The 19,414-nt window shown below is 35.5% G+C and overlaps 1 protein-coding gene and 1 pseudogene across 1 annotated transcript in view; both read left to right on the forward strand.

Moving 5' to 3' along the window:
- Positions 1–19,414, forward strand: part of FHIT (fragile histidine triad diadenosine triphosphatase) — a 914,518-nt gene that overhangs the window by 826,658 nt on the left and 68,446 nt on the right. The gene's annotated exons all lie outside the window — the stretch shown is intronic.
- On the forward strand, positions 14,729–14,826 carry LOC126015365 (uncharacterized; annotated as a pseudogene).

The following is a 19,414-nucleotide window of genomic DNA, read 5'->3' on the forward strand; positions in this document are numbered from 1 at the left end:
GTTAGAAAAAAATAAACCCAAGATTAATACAGGAAGAGACTAATTAAGGCATATAAATGGTGAAGAATAAAGTATTATATCACCTAAGTTGGTCTATTGATATTTCTGCCAATCTTTATTCCACCTGAGTATATTGAGCACTTTCTATGCATCAGAAACAGGATATGAAGCAAAGTGCAAAACAAGTAAGGGTTCTACTCTCAGAGAATTTCCATTCTGATAATGGAGGCAGAGAATAAAGACAAAAATAAATATAGTGCTTGCAAGTTTTATTGGTTATCATGAAGGAAAGGATGAGTTGTGGTAGTTTAAAAGGTCTTTTAGAAGACTTACATCACAGATGAGACAAGCAGAAGAAAAAACTATGGAAACCTAAGCACAGTGTCAAAGAGAGACCAAAGAAAAAAGGCCACAAAGGGCTTAGGATAGAAGGATTCCATATGTTCAAAGAAAATCGAGAATAGTCTTGGAGGACTTTATGATCTGAGTTCAGATCATAAAGGACCAGGGGTTTGGATTTTATTCTACTTTTATTTGACCCATATCATAAAATTTATAGAAGAAGTGACCCATCCCAAAAACTTTTAGGCAACAAATGTTGAGAAGAAACATCAGTCTTGTCACCATCACAATATCTACTCATTCAGGAGATATAATCTTGCCCATTGTGCAAACTAGACAACCTTGTCTTGTTGCAGGAGTCAATCTCTATTAAAAGGACTCAGAGATAGTGTTCCTTATTTCTTGCTTCTTGGCTGTAACCTACAGACTGGAACATATCCATGGACCAGGGTTAGATCCATACGCAGGATATGCCAAGAAGTGAAGAAACATTAAAAATGTTACAACAACACTAAATAATCATAGCTTTCTAAAAATAAATGATTAGTTGGAATTAATAAGAGAAAAAAAGACTTGACCCTACCTATTTTCTAGGCGTTTTTTTCATTTTATTTTTGGTTTTTGGTTTTGAGACTATATTCAGTGATATTCAGGAGTCACTTCTGGCCGTGCTTAATACGGTACGATATGGGATGCTAGGGATTGAACCTGAGTTGTCTGCAAGGAAAACACCCCACTTTTCTGTTATTGCTCCATCCCTGAGCCTACTTTTCTTTTTTTTTTTGTTTTTTGTTTTTTGTTTTTGGGCCACACCCGTTTGACACTCAGGGGTTACTCCTGGCTATACGCTCAGAAATCGCCCCTGGCTTGGGGGGACCATATGGGACGCCGGGGGATCGAATCGCGGTCATTCCTACGCTAGGGCTTGCAAGGCAGACACCTTACCTCTAGCACCACCTTCCCAGCCCCGAGCCTACTTTTCTAAGTGAGTGTAGATCATTCCCGCTTCTTGAAAACATCTCTATAATCTTCTAGTCATTAACACACAAGGAAATGTATCTTCATTGTGTTGTATGGTTTGTTTTAATCCCCCTATTATTTTTGAAATTGTCTTTTATCATATGAAAATAATAAGAACTATTTTGTAATTATTAAGAAAACTAATAATTTACTGAATAATTACTTTGTACTAGACCCTGTTCAGAACTTTTGTCAAATTTCTGTTGTAGTGACTATAAAGAGATGAGGGGCCTAGCCATAGAAATTTTCATTGTACTTATTCAAGATGATACAGCTAGCATGGATAGAGATAGGAAATTTATCTAAGATTCCTCACTCTAAAACACAGAAGAACATGCCTCTAAGATTTTAATGTAACAGTATTCATGAACTTTTGCAAAATAAAATGGGCTTACAATCTCAGGTTCTTCAACTGTAAATTGGGAGTTATTTTGGCAGTGTCTTCCAATAGTCTGAGTGAGAGAAAAGAAAATATAAACAAAATATAAAGCACATATTCTAAAGACCTTGTCACTTAAGTACTACATCTCAGTACTTTGACAGGACAGTAACATTAGCTGTCTCACAGAACAATTGATGAGAATACATTTTATGTATCAAAAGCACTCAACATAGGCATTTGTGTTTTTTAAGTTCTTTGTATTTAATAGTATACCTATTTTTAAACTAAGAATACACGGTATCTTGAATTTGTGACTCCCATGACTAAATCAGTGTTATAATTAGGGAAAATTAATTTTATCTGTTTTTTAAAATGTTTTCAATAAGAATGAGCATCAACATTGATCAAATAAGTGTATCTGACATCATGTTGTGGTGTCACTGATGGGTCAGTACATTTTTAATATACGTCTATTGCTATTTCAGAAGGAGTCATTTGTGCTAAAATGGGAAAAATGTAAAGGAGTAGCTCATGTATTTAGTTCTGGAAAACTTTTGGCAGCAATATATTTTGGAGAAATAATGAATGGTTCTCAAACCACTTAGTATTTCATTTTAAAAGTATGATATTTATCTGATAGAGCATCTGATATGATTGGGTTTATAAATTTCCTTTTTCATTATTAAAAAAAGCACCTCTGGCTATGTTTATGCAAAATATTCTGTGTACATGGAAGTAAAATTAATGGATTGCCAAATTGTGTTCTGTAAAGTGAACCTAGGTAAAAGCCTAACAATGGCCCGTCCCCTGACAAAAGTTCACATTAATGTGGAAGGCCAATGGGAAATATTGGATGTTGTGTAAGCTAAGCCTTGGCAAATGACACTGCTGACCCTCAGTGCAACATAAAGACATCCCACACATTCACCAGGCCTCCTTTTAAGAACAGATCTTTTCCTCCCTGAAATCACATTCCTATCCATAAGATAGAGAAAGGGCAGGCTTTTATCTTTCAAATGTGACAGTGAGGTAAGCACTTCACTTCAAAGGTTTTCATAAATTTAAATCAACTGTTTCTTTAAGTCCTCCTATCTACTGATTTGCCCACAGTATGTAATTGCTTCAATTCCTTAACTTACTCTGCTGAATTTCTGATTTTATGAAGGAAATCATTGCAGTCTGGCCAGTACTCCTTCTAAGAAAACAGCAAGGAAAGAGGATTTTATGGGTACAAGGTACACTGGTCTGGAAGAATGGAGTCTAGGGTTCTCACTGACATAATCATGTGATCTTGAGCAAAGTTTGACTTTCAAGAGAGTCAAGGAAAACTGAGGAAGATGGGACAAGTCACTTTCATCTATACTACTGTTTCAGTACTCATTTTGTCTTTCCTTGCTGAGACTGATACATCTTTATGGACTGTATTGAAGGAAAATCGCTTTGTTATTTGATCTAATCATTTTGTTTTTACTTCATTTAAAATAACAACCTAAATTAGATGTTCTTACTCTGGGGTTCCAAGATGGACCTGAAAAATGGGTACCAAAGCATCAATACTGGAAAATATTCAAAGGTCTGGGGGAAAAATATTGGTCTTTATTTAGTCTGTGAATACTGAATACCTATTTTCCAGGAGGCACTGAGCTAATAATGCAAAGGAAATAAAAACGTGGTCTGGGCCAATATAATCTCGAACCACAAGTAGTATCTATTATAATCAGCAAGACTCTAGAAATGAATACATAGGTAAGCAAAGTAATTGGATAGAGGGATGACAAGATTGACTAAAACAATTAAAACACAGTGCTAAATGAAAATGGGTCTCTACACCCAGAAGTCCAGAAGATTTGCAAGAGTTTCTGACTGAAAAAAGATGGTAAGCGCCTCTGAGCTAGAGGAAATGCAACTTAGTGTATACAATGCTAGTATATTCAGTAGTTAGAGAAATTATAGTAGGTAGGCAAATACATTTCTTATACTAATTCATAATAAAGCATCAACTATGGAAAATATTAGTTTATAATTTTGATATGATTATAGTTTATCGTCTTGATTATTGTTATCACTATCATGGACAATGTCTATTAAACTCTGGCTGTATTTTATATTCTAGCTAAGAATTTAGCATCAGTTATTTCATTAAATATCCATAAAATGTCCTGTTTTTCATATAAATGCAAGAATGATTTTGGATATTAAATTATCTGCTCAAGGTCTTCCAACCCAAGAAAATCAACAAATATGAGATTTAAATATATATCTGGGTGATAAATTGAATACTAAGCTAGCTTATCACAATTTCCGATGCTTTGCCTTCGAAACATAAAATTCATGTTATAAAGTATGATTTCTTGAACTGTTTTGCTAGACACGACCAGGTTTTAGTATTAAAATCTAAAATCAAACATCAGTCCCATTTGCCTACAAAATACATTCTGTCCCAGGCAGGCTTTGAGAGGTCCTGAATTAACAACAGCTCAAACTGAGTTGGTTTAACACACCTGTCTTTGGCCCCAAAACAGACATATATTTCAAAGCGATAGCAAAGCTCTAAAGAGCTTATTAACAATTTAACATTTTCAGAGCTTGTGGATTGTTAATTCCATTTTCGGCAGAATTGCTGTCATAATGATTAAGCCCGTGTCACTTGAGGAATACAGAAATGTGAAACCCATTCTATGGGTAGAGCAGATCTCACTGTCTTTTTCTAAGTTGCTGTAAGATCCTTCTCATCTAGTTCAACACCATTCTCTTTTCCAGTTGACCTTGACATCCCCACATTCTTTATGTCCGTACAATCTCTTCCCCACTTGATGGAAGTTTGATCAAAGTCATATAAACCCCAACTAGATCTTATTGATAACCTTAGTCCCCATTGATCTTTATATACTCCTTATCTGTATTATCTCACTTTATGAAAGTTTGATCCAAGTGGTTTAGAACTCCAACTAGATCTTGTTGATAATATTAGCTCCCAGTCCTCTGGTTCTTGAGAAAATGTTCTTGCCCTAGATGTATGTTGGTTCATTCACTGGGTAAGATTTTTGTTTATTTGTTTTTGGTTTTTGTTCTTGGTGTTGCTTCCTGGCAGCACGCAGGAGTGCTCTGCCTTCAGAAATCACTCCTGGCAGGCTTGGGTATCCATTTGGGATGCTGGAGTTTGAAACCAAGTTGGCTGCATGCAAGGCAAAAAAACCCTACCCATTGTGCTATCTATCGCTCTGGCCCCTCAGTAAGCTTTTATGAGAGTAGAAACTGCAATGGGTACAATAATCCAAGAGTTAGTAAGCCTCGTGCTCTTAAGATAATATGAATGGAAAATATTAGTTTATAATTTTGATTGTGGTAGATAAAAAGGAGAACTCTCTTAACTGTGAGTGGCAGAAAACCAACTCAACCTGCCCTCATGAAAAGGAGGAGAAAGTATTAACTCCTATAAGGGAAGAAAAAGGTCAATCAACTCAGACATAACCAAATTTTGAGGTACATGAAGTGTGCCACTCCAGGCCTATGCATATCTCTCATTCTTTCAGGAAGTTCTCCTGAAGAAAGGTGATGTGAATAATAGTAGCTTGAGAATTCTACTAACAAAGTGGAAATACTATTTTTCTCAGCAATGATTATTTTTATAAATTGTGCAGAAGACTGGTCCAGCTCAAGGTACATGGCAACTGCTGACCCAAGAGAAACTAAAATAAATAATAGAGCAGAAAAGGCATTTTTCTTGAGTAAGACTGACTAGTCAGGGGTTGATCCCTGCTACTGTGCATGTTAGAGTGATCCATGAGCACAGAATCAGGAATAATTAGCCTTCAGTACAGCAAAGTGTGCTCCCTCCTCACCAAAAAGATAATGTCAGTAGCAAACACAAAAAGGAGAAGTAGCAGAAGTAAAGTTGAGTATACACAAAACAAATGGGATGGATGCAAAGTTTGAATAAAGTACATAAAAGATGAAATAAACATTTCAAAAAGTCCTTGAGTGCAGAGCCAGGAGTAAGTCCTGTGCAATTATACAAAACAACAATAGTAGAAGAGTATGGCTTTGAGGTTATTGCGCCTTGCTAAGGTTCTAGTAGGAATAATACGAAAACAATTTTTGTTAATTCAAAAAAATACACTTTACCAAAAAAAAAAATACTCAGGACCAAGTTTGTAATGGGACTGTAATAATAAAGATCGGCCTTTGAACAATCTCAAAGTTTAAACAGGAGTCAAATATTAAATAAATAATCCAGATATGGTAAATTAATTATTCATTTTGAAATACTTAAAAGTAAAGCTACAATAACAGAGTTAAAGCACATCTATACCTGGTGTTTCAGAATTCTTATTCATAAGATACAGAAGAAAATTGTTACATCCTTCACCTATAATAAGTCAGCAATAAATAATACAATGAAAACTACAGATAAATTCATTTAGGCACATGCAAGGATGAACATATGATTTAAAAAAAAATCCCAAGTCATTGGGGTTGGAGCAATGGCACAGTGGTAAGGCATTTGCCTTGCATGACCCAGGACAGGCTGTGGTTCAATCCCCCAATGTCCCATATGGTTCCCCAAGCCAGGAGCAATTTCTGAGCACATAGCCAGGAGTAACCTCTGAGCATCATCTGGTGTGCCCCCCAAAAGAAAAGCAAGCCAAAAGAAAACAAAAATTTTATTTTTATAGTTACACATCATGGTCATTGAGTTCCAACTACTATTATCATAGTGAATTTCACTATCCTAACTGCATTCACTTCTCTTTGTGGCAAACTTTCTACCATGGACTGGTCCTCTTGACCCTATCTCTATTGTCTCTGGGTATTATTACAATAATATCTTTTATTTTTTATATCCACAAATGAATGAGATTATTCTACATCTATCTCTCTCCATCTGACTCATTTCACTCAGCATAAAAATCTCCATGTCCATCCATGTGTAAGCCAATTTCATTACTTCTTTCCTAACAGGCCTAGTATTCCTTTGTGTAGAGGGACCACAATTTCTTGAGCCACTCATCTGTTGTCAGACACCTGAGTTGTTTCTTGATTCTGTAATTAGTGCTGCACTGAACATAGGAGTAGAGAGGGTATTTTTGTTTTTGTGGTATTTGTGTTCCTGGCATGTATCTTCTGTGTGTTTTTGTTGTATTTATGTGTTCCTAGGTTGTATCTCTAGGAATAGTATTACTGGATCACATGGAAGCTCAATTTCTAGGTTTCTGAGCAATCTGCATATTGATTTGCAAAAAGGCTGAGCCAGACTGCATTCTCAACAGCAGTGAATAACAGTTCCTTTCTCCCCATATCCATGCCAACACTGGTTGTTTTTTTGTGATGTGTGTCAACCTCGTGTGTGAGATGATATCTCATTGTTGTTTTGATTTACATCTCTCTGATGATTAGCAATGTGGAACATTTTTCATGTATTTTTTGATAATTTGTATTTATTCTTTGAGGAAATATTCGTTCATTTTCTCTCCCTATTTTTGGGTGGGATTAGATTTTTTACTTGCTAAATTCTATCAATGCCTTGTATATCTTAGATATTAATCCCTTATCTTATGGGTGTTGGGTGAGTAGTTTCTCTCATTCTGTGAGTAGTTTTTCTATCCTTGTCACTGTTTCCTTTGAGGTGCAGAAGCTTCTCAGTTTAATTTAGTCCCATTTGTTTATCTTTGCTTCCACTTCCTTGGCTAGTGGTATTTCAGCCTTAAAGATGCCTTTGACATTCTGTCTACATTTTTATTTATATACCTTATGGTTTCAGTCTGATATCAAGGTCTTTAATTGATTTAGATTTGACCTTTGTGCACGGTATTAAAGAGTAAGTGGTCTGAGTTCATTTTTGGGGGGTAACACTGTTTTTAAACTCCCATAATTTAATAGTTTCAATTGACTATACTATTTTGTAACTAAACTAATATTGCAGAAATTGTGCTATAGGCATTTCAAATGGAGAGAAAATTTTTTGCCCATTTATACATTCCTGAAAATAGAATGGCTAACAGAGTGGAGACCACATTTTATTTTACAATTCAGTGATAAAATGACATTGGCACGGGGAGGTTTTTTGTGGAACAGGAATGCCACATCTGCACAGATTCACTTTTATATAGTAGTTTTGATTCTTTATTAAATGAAAGCCAGTTGTTTATAGTTAACAATTTTAAGAGGCTCATTCTCTCACATAGCTCATAAAATCTCACTAATAAATCAGAAGGCCCTTAAGAGAATTTTTAAAAGATGCTACAATGTTTCTGATATATTAATAATTTTGGGGAACTGGAAACTCAATTCGTAATTGTTTTAATTCTCCACTTCCTTTTCTTTATCCAATGCTTTCCAAAAAAATTGGAAAAGGAAGGTAGGGATAAATGACTCAGTGTCAACAGCTAGCAATGTGTCTTATGTAAGACAAAGTGAGTTACTAAGAGAAAAATTTCCAAGTGATTTAAAATATACCATTTAAATTCCATTAGAATTTTTTGAATAAAAGGCAATGAGTTAAGTGAGAATAAGCTGTAAACCTTCCTGCGATATTTGATTGCTAGTGAGCAGAAAATATTAATCTAAGCTACCGAGAAGAGAAAAATGCAGTGTTTTCATTAAATCAACTAAATGATTAAATGAGTTAGTCAGTAGAAGCCATTTTAATTTTCTGAATGTGCAAATGTGCAGCTTACAATAAATATATTCAAAGCACCTTTCTAAGCAAATTTTGACCATAAAAAATGAGGGTTATAAAGATGTTTGGTATTTTCTTCTTTATAGATAGTCAATATTTTAATATAGTGACATTAATTGTACAGAATGAAATGCCCCTAGTATCTGGGCTTAAAAAATAAAAGTTGGCATCCAGTGCAATGTCCCTAATGGATCTTCAACACTATTACCAAATGATTGATTGTTGTCGAGTAATTTTAGCAGCTTTCAATGCTGCTACATTTTTAATTAAATTGGCTGTGAGTTTTGTAAGTGGCAAAGGTTGATAAACTAATGCTCCACACCATATTACTATTCTTCTTAGGATGGCTGTCATAGTTGGTACATTTATGTGCATAATCTTCTTAACATTGCATAAGTCTCTCAGGTCTCAGATTTGGATCTGCAAGATTATTTGCTGTCTGGGATATGGTGAAACACATAAAGATTTACTCAGCAAAAAGCATGTCTCTGAAACATCACTTGGTTGTCTCAGTGGAAATCCAGCCTCACAACTTCACTGTAAATTGGTTTGCCATCCTCACTTGCATCTCATCTACAAAGGAAAGCAGATGCAGAGAGGGATTTAAGTGTGCCACTTAGCTAGCTAACTGGTTTTGAGAGAATCTTGCAAGCCAGGCACTGGTCTGGGTGCCATAGAAATAGAGTAAATCTAGGTAAATTCAAGTGTTGATTCATGTGAATAGGAACTGCTTTAGTAATGCTTGGAAGGAATGGGCTAGCCTATGATGGAAACTCATAAATCAAGGAGTCAGTCGGCAGAACTTGTTCTGAAGAGTTGGCCCTGCCACTATGATCTGAAAGTGAGAAGCAGCTAACCATATGTGAAGAGGAATAAAGTGTGTTTCTGAAAAGGGAGCAGCTTGTACATGGTCTCTGGGCTGACAGGTAGTTCCTGTGAAGACCTGAAAGACAGCCAGCAGCTGGATTCCAGTAGGAAAATAAGCTATGGCTTTCAGCTTAGATATAGCATTTGTATTTCCAGAAGTTCTCAGGAGTTGCAGTTGCATACATTATTACCCTTTCTGTATCTCAGGTTTCTTGAGACTAATAAAAAGATAATTCTCATTGTTATACAGAATGTTAGGAGAATAATCCAAAGTGGGGTAAAAATCCTGACATATAGTAAACATCTTACAATTTTGACTCATAAGCATTTAGCCAAGTCAATTATAATCACATTGAATTCACTAGAGTATGTATAATATAGAAGGGGTGATGAAGTGAAAGCTTAATTCCATTAAGTTATGAAGCTTTTATTTGCTGAGATGGACCTCATGCATGTCATTTTTAGCAATAAAAGAATGAATTCCACATTTCTGGCTAGAGATGATTTTTGGAGTCATGGTTTCTGTAAAGAGGAGTTCATGACAGTGTCTAAAAGAACAGAATAGAGTATTGGGAAAAAACTCACAAGACAAATGACTACATGGGGAATTCATATTAGTTAGTAAAGTAGTGTGACATAAACATGGCAGTTGTTTTCATTGGTGTAAACTCCCCAGTTTCCAACAAGAGGCTGTGCAAATTGCAAAGGAGGGAAAAGAATATCTCCATTTTCTTATATCAAGGTTACAGATGAGCCACGGAGCTACCATTTGTATTTGCAGGCAATTTCAATCATTCTGCAGGCATGCTCACCCTGGCAACGTTTCAAAGCATTATTCCACATTACTGTAGTGTTTTATCACGCATCTCAAGTCTGACAGAGTTCTCTCCTTGGCAAGAAAGTGCTCCAGGCTAAGTTTCAGATTTTTGTTAGTTGGAAAAAAAAGGAATGGTTACAATTCAAAAATGGCTAGGGAAACATACTTTCAAGTACTACAAATTTATAAAGGTAAAGCTCCAGGTTAAAAAAAATAAAAACAAAAAAATAAAGACTAGGGACAAGCAAGATTACATCTATCTGGTTTTCTGTGTATTTTCTGTTGTGTTTTTTGACAAGACCAGCAGGGCCAAGCCACAGAATAATCCAACAGTCAGTGGAGCACAAGTTTATATATTCGAAAGGAGGATGGAAATAGAAGTTGTGCCAAGTACAAGTCACACCTCCAACACGTCTATCTGTATTGCTTAGGGAGTGAGCACAGAATAGCATGGGTTTTTTGTTCACCTTATTTTTTTATTTACTTGATGTAGTCCAGACTTGGCTAAAAAGAAGCATATGTTTTTGTCTCCATCATTCCCCTGAGATACCTTATCTAGCATCTTTTAGCTGCAAGTTCCATGGCAGGCACTGGGAAACCAAACTAAAGATAATACACATGAATTTAGAGTTTCAGAGGTACCATGACAAGAACTTATTTTGAGTGTCCAAATATTGAAGGGAAACCATGGTAGAGCCTCTAGTTTTGTTAGGGTGACATCAAAACAAAACCCGAAAAAACTAGTTTACTATTATAAAGAACAAACTAGTCCTTTCTATTCCTATTCATTCTACTTTATTAGGTTATTCGAGGGGCAGGTTAGGCTGGGATGTGGAACACAAATGCAAAGAACTCTATTTCTAAATATTTAGAATTAATCATAGTTTTTGACACATCTAGGAGCCACTTTACTACTATTTATGCTTCTTAATCAACTTCCTTTTTCTACCTGAATGCATTTATTGAAAAGGGAAGAAAAGATTATGTCACTCTCATAACAGAAAAGCAATATTACATACCATAAATGAAAGGTGACTTTAAAAGTAAACACAATGAAAAATATAATGGTGTCATTAAATGTCATCTCGATTCTGTTGTTTGAGCCCGAGGTCTGCTCTTGGTTTGGAAACAACATGGGAGAACACGAGGCCTTAGAACAGCATGAAAGGTAAAGGAAAGGCACCAACTTCATATTCTCCTGCAGAGTTCAAGAAAGAAAATGGATGTTTAAAATATATTACCCTGTGTGATTCCTCGTTCTTTTATAGCACACTATGGAAAATCACTATATGCTCCCACACTCCTGGAGTAGCCAGGAGTGGTTAGTGGAGTAAAAACATAAAGTTGTAAGTGAGAAAGTTTATGATGGATTTTGCAAGGTACTTCAGGACTTTGGAATAAATTAAAAAAAAAGAGAGACATAGAAGTCAATCTTAGAAGATAGATGGCTAGCTAGATGACCTTATTTATATTTCACAAAGAATATTCAGCCACTAAGTGGATGAAAGGAGAGGTTAAGGGTAAAGAAAGAGGGAAAGTGAGAAGCACAATAGGAAGAAGGAAGCTCTGGAGACATCCAGAAGAAAGGATGATGGCAAAATAAGAGACTGTGAGGAAAAAAACCCAAATATATCAAACTTTCTGACAGGCTGAGGAATATATCCCCAAGTGTTTTGTAGGTGCTGTGGCCCATAGATCTTCATAAAGAGAGCAGAATCTAGTAAAATTAACCATTTTTTTGTATCATTTGGGAACCACTAATTCAATTTCTCAATTCAGCAGCTACTTTCCTTCCCAGCCCTCCACACACTTTCTATTGGATATCTATAGTTCATGCGGCTTCCTCAAGAACAAGACCTAAACCAGAACTTTTAGTTTAAAAATGATCTAGTCACCTTTAGTTTCTAAAAAGAGCCTGTGATGTTTCCTCCTATCATTTCATATTTGTTTTAAAAGCAGTTTAAAAATTACAAAGAAGTTCTAAAGAAATAGTGCAACAGGGAAGGCACTCGATATGTTAAAGATAGCCTGGCTTAGATCCCAGGTTTCCCAGGTTTTTCCAGTAGGGATTCCCAAGAACAATCATAGCCATAGTCCCAAAACAAATAAAATTTTATCAAGACACATAGGATAGAAATAAAAAATAGCCAAGGGCACAGAGCCTGAGAACTGGTCTACAAAACAGAATTTACCGTGTTAGTGAGATTGAGTAAGGGAAGGGGTCCTGAAACAATTTGGACATAAAGTGAACACTCTGGAGGAGGGTGTGGTGTTGACATATTGTTTGCATGAAGCCCTATAATTAATAATATTTTAAATAAGGGTGACTAAAATGTATTTTAATTCATTATAATATTAGAATTAAAAGCTTATTTGTATTAATGAAGTGCCCAAAATATAAAATTATCCCTAACTTACAATGCCATAGAATTTCAGGGCTATAGCTTCAAACCTCTTAATGTCTTTATGATTCACTCTATCCACTATCAAGAGTTCTATCTCACTATGAAAATAGTGATTTTGGGTGCCCATTTTCCCTAACTTCTTTCTCTTTTCCTCTGGTAATTACTGTAATTTTTACCATCTGAAAGCTATTTTTATTATTTTTCCCAATTAGTAGGTATTAGTTATTTATGTTCAACATATAAGTGAGAACATCAAATTTTTTTTCACTTAGCATAATCACCTCAAGTTCTATCCATTTTATCTCATAATGGCAATTTTATCTTTCATTATGGAAGATTAGTATTCTTATTGAGTATATATACACAACTTTAGTCATTGGCTGGTGAATATTTAAGTTGCTCCATGTTGATTAGTTACTGAAATAATGGGTTGTATAATATGTTTGAAGCAAATATATTTTCATTGTGGATTTTTGGGGGTGTGTGAGGACAGTACCTGGTGGTTTAGAGGACTTACTGAAGAATCACTCCTGGCAAGGCTATGGGAACCATATGTGGTGCTGGGGATTGAACCCAGACTGGTTGCATGCAAGGCAAGCACTTTCCTGATGTGTTGGATTACTGGGTCCTACACTACACAGTATTCATTTTCCACCCTAGGGTATAATCTGGTGTTGGATTACTGGGTCCTTAGTATTCATTCTTAGTATTCATTCTCCACCCTAGGGTGTAGTCTGGTTCTTGCTAATAAAAAGCCTGGGTGGGGCTGGAGTGGTGGCATAAGTGGTAGGGTGTTTGCCTTGCACGTGCTAACGTAGAATGAACTGAGGTGCAATCCTCCGGTGTCCCATATGGCCCCTCAAGCCAGGAGTGATTTCTGAGCGCGTAGCCAGGAGTAACCCCTGAACATCACTAGGTGTAGTCCAAAAAGGCAAAAATAAATAAATAAATTAATTAATTAAAAGCCTGGGTTTTAGGAAGGCATTGCATTCATTTTCCCTATCTTCCTCCACTAAGCTCTCTTCTTTCTTATGGAAGACGTGTGTTGAAATTACTGGCTAGTGTTTGATTTCCTGAACCTGTTCTCAGCCCCTTTTCACTGTTTGCATTATATCCTGAATCTGCAGTTGTTTCCAGACTTCTGTCTCTCCAGGTCCTGGTTTTTGGATCCTGAAACTTCATTTACACTGCTGTACTGTCTTTGTAGCCCCAAATTAGTGTTTTTATATCATTTGAACAAACATCTGGGAGTGGTATTTCTAGATCATATACTATTGACTGTATAGTATAGATTTTTAATGATCTAAAATGATGTTAACATCTCTTAAATTTTCAAGGAATATATATTCTACTATTTTATAGTGTAGAAAATAATACTAGTTTAATATTCCCACCAATAGTGTACAACAATTCCTTTTTATCTACAGCCTATCCCACTCTTATTGTTTTTAATCATTTTGATATATATTATTCTTGCCTTTAACCTCATACCTATATCTGTCAGATATGTGCAGTAATGGATGTCTTATGATTTTGATGTTCAGTTCTCTTATAAAAGTAATAATGAACAGATTTCCCATACCTATAAGATATCTATGATTATATATAGGAATTTGGCACATTAAAAATTGATTTCTTCTCATTTTGTTGATGAACTGAGTTCTCTATATAATTTAAATAACAATCCCTGGTCAGTTGTATAATGTGCACAAATTATCTCCCAAATTCTTGCTTGCCTTTTATGGAGTTGTAGTTTACTTTACTGTATAAATCCTTTCTAATTGATGTAGCTCCATTTGGTTATTCATGCTTTTATTTCTCTTGGAAATGGGCTTAAATTTAAATATATATTTAATATATATAAGATATATATAAGACATATATCTTGACCTTGAGATCAAGGTCTTTGAATGTGGTCGTAACCACATTTTCATTTATAAATTATATGGTTACAGTTATAATATATATTACTGTTGTTTATTTTGTTTTGGGGCCACACCCGGTGACACTCAGGGGTTACTCCTGGCTCTGTGTTTAGAAATTGCTCCTGGCTAGAGAGACCACAGAAGACGCCAGGGGATTGAACCGTGGTCTGTCCTAGGTCAGCTGCATGCATGGCGAACACCCTACCACTGTGCCACTGCTCCAGCCCCAATATATAATACTTTTATCCATTTTAGTTAATTTATGTTTATGACATTAAAAAGTGATCTACAGTGCTCGCTTCAGCAGCACATATACTAAAATACAGAGAAGATTAGCATGGCCCCTGAGCAAGTATGACATGCAAATTCTTAACGTGTTCTATTTTTTTAAAAAAGAAAAGAAAAATAAGTGATCTACATTTATTTGTAATTTTTATGTGGCTATCCAGTTTATAATTTGTTAAAGATAACAGAATTGGTAAACAGACAATATTTCATTTGAGGGTATTTGACAGTGTCTGGAGACTTTTGTCTTGTCACATGGTTGTGGAGAATGATGGCCACACAGGGATCATCTTCTAATGACTAGTACTACCATCACAGTTAAAATTATTCGATACTAAGTTAATATTCCAGGAGTTATGAAATTGAGAAACACATAAAGGACAATGGAAATGTAAGAGTACATTGGATAAAGGCAGAAAGAGAAGGCTATGATGAGATAGGAACTACTGTTGGGACACTATTATTTATATTGAACAACTTGTGTGTTGTGTTATTACAGGAGTCCATATGACATAAGGAAAGAATAAAAGAAGTGAAGCAAGACTTCTGGGTATTGAAGTGTTAGTATTGGGTCACTGATTAAAAACAAAAACATAAGAAAAGTTTCCTTTGTGCTTCTAGATATCTTAACTGTTTTAGTGACTATGAGAAGAAACTCGAATTGAGAAGACTAAGTCCAATCAGAAGCATCCACAGAAATACCCATTGAGTCCAGTAACCTCATAAGTGTTTGAAAATTCCAGGACTTTTTAAAATTATCTTGGCTCAACTCCAAACTCATCCAGAAAATAAGCTTCTCTATTTTCAAAAGATAGCAAATACTATGTTTTCTTTGGAAGAAAGATAGTTTATAACTTACCGCATGCCTTATCCTATTATCTTTGTGTGTAGTATGAGACACTTATATACATGTATCTCTACTTCCCCTCCCAAATTATTATTCAATTAATATACCTAATAGCCTGTGGTAACCAAGTAATGTGAGAGATTTCCAGATTCTGATTTTGATGCTTGATAATATTGAACTGTCAACAGAAAGTTCTCTAGTATGAACATGATTCCAGTACACTATGGTGTGAGAGGAGTAATGATATGTAGCACGTATTAAGGAAATAGGGGAAAATACCACATATAGTCTTTCTGTTTGGATTCATGAGTGAGAGGGATATTGAATTTCTCTTTATTTAATGGATATAGACTCTGTAGATAGGAATACATTCACGTTCATGCAAACTGGGAGTTATTTTCACTCTGCAAAAATAAAGCATTACCTATTTTAATGGCCTACACACAACAAACCACTAGTTTTACAGCCAAAATTTTAGAGCAAAAAAGAATTAAATTACGTATTTTTTGAGAGAATTTTATGTAGTACTTTAAGTATTATGCACAACTAGTAGACAAAACAGGTCAGTATACAGAAGTAAGCAAGCATTTGCAAAGGCTTACACATTTTCTGTAAATTGGAAAACTCTACTTTTATACCCATTGAGCCCTTCACATTGGCTCCTTTTCTGATTAAATTTAGATAAATGAAGATCTCAAGCAAATGTGGTTAGTGTAAAGGCATAGTTTTAGGCATCAAAATCATAGCGATGAGCTTAATATTGCTATCTTACTTTTGAAAGTAAATAACAATTTATAAAGGCATCTTCCCATGTGCTGAATATTTTTTTCTAAAACAAGGAAACAAAGATATAATCCTTGCCTGGCAATAGGTGGAGGAAATAAAAAGAAAAGGTTCAATATTCAGCACGTGCCTTTAGGCTGACTTTGGTGAGCAAGGTTGCACAATGAAAATATCACGACAATTCATTATCAGGAATAATACATAACTTTTCTGTTCTTGAAACCACAGAGAATTCTTTCTTTGTGAACCCTGGGGCCAAGGATTTTGCTTTCTTTGAACTATAGTGAAACGTGTCTTAAGTGATCATTCAGGGACCCTCCAAAATTGGTAACTTGGCAGAGGTTGAACTTTAGCTAAAGGTCAAATAAAATTCTTCTGGAAATCTTTGGGGTTGTTTAAAGGTGAAGTAAAAAGCTGAAATGAAAATGAACTTAATCCTTGGTTTATGAACCAGGTAGCACAGCGAAGAAGGCTAGGGGATGCATTTAGCTCATAAATGCATCTTGACTTATCTTTCAGAATGCTTCTTCCCTTTTATGAAGTGCAGTGACTTTTTTGGCTTGTTAATCACATGCCTCAAAATGCTACTATTTCCTAAGGAGGCGCATATGTTTGAGACCTTCAGCAGGGCTACTGTTGTTTGCCATTCTGATCACAGTATGGAAGAATAAGACATACCTATGTGCCTTTATGATACGAAGTGTATTATCTGGGATGAGAAAAATTGGCTTTAGAATTTCCATTATAGTACTCATTATAGAAAAACTTTTCATTTATTACTGTTGAAATTACACATAGCAATATTTGGAAATTTGAGATCATTCCTAAAGGCACTAATACCAGAATCAAGCCCAAACCTTGGAACATGCAAAGTATATACTCTAACACTTGAATCACATTTCATAAATTAGGGATCTCTAACTTAATTTATTATGCCAAATATTATTACCTTTGTATTGTACCATAAAGGCCTACTATACTATAAACATGCAATCAATGTTCTGATGTTCTGTGAAACTCTGAGAAGTAATGGTCATTTTTCAGCTAGTCTGGAACTCTCAGGACTAAAATACAGATGGCAAAAACAGAGAAAAATAGAACTAGTTTACTTTTCTTGTTTTTTCCTCTAATAGAAAAGACACCAATCACATTAGGTCCAAATACTAATTGGGTAGAATGTATGTTGTAACTTGGATTGGGAAGCTGCTCTTTCTTTACCTATATATAACAAGAAAAAAAAGCATACAAATGGCTACCAGTTTTTGAACTCTTATGTGTGAAAATCTAGGCTGAATAAAGACTTTGCATGCAGTGCATACTGGAGAATCTTCACTAATGTTTCCCAGTGGAAAGTGTTATCTCCATTTGAAGAGGTAAAAATGTCTACAAAATATTGATTAAAAACATCTACTTTGCAGGAGGCTGAGAAAAGCTAGTAGCATGCAGGTAAAAGCCATAAACATCACCTCATATTGCTTACAAGTAGATCCACTAAAGTCAGTTTTCTTTCTCTTCTCACAGAGAAAGCATTAACTCCACCTGCGACCATGCATTTCAAAATTATTGCACTCTGATGAGATGGGAGTTTCTCTACCATTTGTTTGCCCCTTGCATATTAATTTGTATATTCCCAAGTGCTGATAGAACAATAAGGGATTGAACAGATGGTTCTCTTCTTGCTGAAATGACAGCTACAGGCCCTGTCATGCACTTAGAGCCTAGCTGAAAAGAAGCAAAAGAGGTAGTGAAGAGGAAGCCCTGGGGACAGAAGAACTGACTTAAAGACTTCTTGATATGGTAGCAAGGTTAATTGCACACCCTACTCAATATATCTAGGCCATTTCTTGTTTTGTATTAATGATAATGGATAAATAGGGGATTGAACTCCATTTATATTCAGAAGAAAGTAGTGTTTTGAAAAGCTGTTTTTGTGAAACTAAATCATTCTCATTCTCAATGTCTTTCTCATGCTAAAGGCTTATTTACGATCATGGTAATGGAGCTAATGCAACACACAAGATAAATAATTCCAGTTCAATATTCTCATTGAAGACTCTCCTGAACCAGGCAAACACTCTTCGGAAACCAGGCAAACAACTGCCACAAAAGCAATGGTGTAGAAATCCCAGGGATGGTTTATGCTCATGAAGGTTTGAATCTGTTGGCTTCAGTTCCTGGAGCCTGGCTTTTGGTGTCTGTCCAGAACAACTATCCCACTTCCCTTAACAATATTTACTTTTCTGATCACAGCCGTTGCTTCCAAAAGCACCCCAGAGCAAGAACGGCACACAGCAATGCCATCTTCTTTCTAGAAATCCTTTCTTATGTCCAAACTAATGAGCCAACAACTAAATGGCAAATGCCTCCTAGCTTGGATAAGGCTTTCCTTCCTGGCAGAACCTGTGCTAGTATACCATTAGCTTCAACTTATTAGTATCAATAATCAACTGCCTCAATTTTCCTCAAACAGGATTATTAGAGCAGGTCCATCTTCTATTGTTTACATTAGTCATTTTTATTTATTCTTTCTCAAGTGAATATATTCAACTGTATATAATTTAGAGGTTTTATTTTTCAAATATTGGTTGATTCATTGGGAGGACTGAAACAAAGGACCAACAAATGTCAGATCTATAACTCAAGTCTATTGGGTTAGTATATCTGAGGTTCATAGAGGAGATAAAATAAATATAAAATTTATATATTTAATACATATTTTTAGTGTTATAAAACAAAAATTTATCCTATGTGATAGGCTTAGAAACTTTCTGCAAACGGGGCTGGAGAGATAGCACGGAGGTAAGGCATTTGCCTAGCATGGAGAAGGTCAGTGGTTCGAATCCCAACAACCCATATGGTCCCCTGATCCTGCTAGGAGCGATTTCTGAGTGTGGAGCTAGGGTGACCCATGAGCACTGCCAGGTGTGACCCCAAAAACAAAACAAAAACAAACAAAAAACTTTCTGCAAAATAAGATATTCTATTCTAGGTTGTCCAGTTATGGCCCACATGCCAAATTAGACCTGATTTTTTCTAAATAGAGTTTTATTGGAACATGTACA

Source organism: Suncus etruscus, chromosome 7 (genome assembly GCF_024139225.1).
Source record: "Suncus etruscus isolate mSunEtr1 chromosome 7, mSunEtr1.pri.cur, whole genome shotgun sequence".
NCBI lineage: Eukaryota > Metazoa > Chordata > Mammalia > Eulipotyphla > Soricidae > Suncus > Suncus etruscus.